Source organism: Arvicola amphibius, chromosome 10 (assembly GCF_903992535.2).
Source record: "Arvicola amphibius chromosome 10, mArvAmp1.2, whole genome shotgun sequence".
Classification (NCBI taxonomy): Eukaryota; Metazoa; Chordata; class Mammalia; order Rodentia; family Cricetidae; genus Arvicola; species Arvicola amphibius.
Window position 1 is genome coordinate 103,099,719 of NC_052056.1, and position 1,670 is coordinate 103,101,388.

The following is a 1,670-nucleotide window of genomic DNA, read 5'->3' on the forward strand; positions in this document are numbered from 1 at the left end:
TTAACTAATTAATTTATTTTTTGCAGGGGTCAGAGGGAGTTGCATGCATGGTGCCAAGGTGGCAGTCACAGGATGACTTGCAGAAGGAAATCCGTTCTCCCTTCCACCCTATAGGCTCAGAAGACTGACTCGGGTCCTCCAGCTTGGCAGTGGGCACCTTCACCCAGACTCATCTTCCTGGCTCATGAATCTCAGAGGGGAGGGTTTTCCTCAAGCCTTTCCCTAACAGAATTCCAAATTCCAGTAGACCTGAATGAACAGACCTTTGAGGGCCAGACATCTTGCTGCAGTCCCTGGAGCTGCTGCTGTCAACCACTCCCTTGAGGCCATTTAGTGTGGAGGGATGGTTCAGGGGACATGTGTCTATGGAGACCCACCTCTGCTTTGCTTCTAAACCCCCAGTCAGAGGCTCTGGTCTTGCCAAGCACTGCCTGTCCTAGAACATAATCCACATCTTCTTTGGGGTGTCCTACCTGCTCTGGATGGGGGCTCTGCCTCTTCTGGAGTCGGGCCCTGGCTTCACAGCATGTGTGCTCAGGAGACTGTCATGTTGATGAAAATACCAGGGAGCCATCTGCAGGGTTCTTCCTCTCGCTGCCTCTCTGGAGCCTGAAATAAATGAGAAAGAGATGTTCCCTGGCAGGGTCTGCTGAGGAGTTTCACGGCAGGAAGGAAAATTGGCTGCAGCAGCAGAGAAATCCTGGAAGGGAGAGGGATTTCTAGGGGGTAGCACACCTCTAGGAAAGAATGTAGGTGTGAGGCTGGGAGGAGGTGAGCCCGCTGTCCCCCACTCATGTCTGCATGTGCCTACTGTGTGCATGCATATCAGAGCATGCACACCAACGCAGGTGTGTGCACCTGCCAGTCCACAGGCAAGTGTGAACATGAGCTTGAGGAACCCAGCAGACATCCCAGCCAAGATTTCCTCACGCTCTTCACAGCCTCTCCCAGCACCTTCAGGCCCACCCAACAATCTGGAGTCACCTTGTCCTGATATAGTTCAAACCAAATCGGCCTCGGCACCCTTCCAGGACCTGGGAGGGAAGCCAGGTTCTCCCCGGCTCCTGGGAATTCTTGCAAGCTGACGTGGCTCCAGGCCCCTGGCAGCATGTTCTGGCTTCCTCTGTGTTCTCCATCTGCCCTGTGATGTGGCATGCCCCAAGCCAACCGGTCCCCCCTCAGCCAGACGCCACATCCACAGAGTAACAGACTCAAAGCAGCCGGTAGGTGGCTTTTCCCAGGCTCTATCACAGCCTTGACTGTAGTCAAACTGAAAGGAGAAAACCTTGACTCTAGATGTCCCTCAGCCAGCCCAGCCTCTGGGTATCGCTTCTGACCCCTTCTCCTCTCGTCAGAATCTGGCCTCAAGGCTCCTTTACCCAGCAGAACGTTGCTTAGTGACATGTGCGCTTATAATTTCAGCACTTGGGGGTTGGAGGCAAGATCAGAAATCCAAGGTCATCCCTGCCTACAGGAACCTGTCTCAAAACAACAAGCAAAATGAATGGCCTAAAAGGAGTTGATATTTTCTTCTCACCTCCCATTTTACGTCTCATTCCCCCTAGCACCCTAGCCCCTGCTCTGAGTACCCCACCCCACATCCCAAAGGGCAAGTAGATCTCTGAACCTTCTAGAACATAAGCTCCACAGCCTGGTGTTTGCCTGAGAGC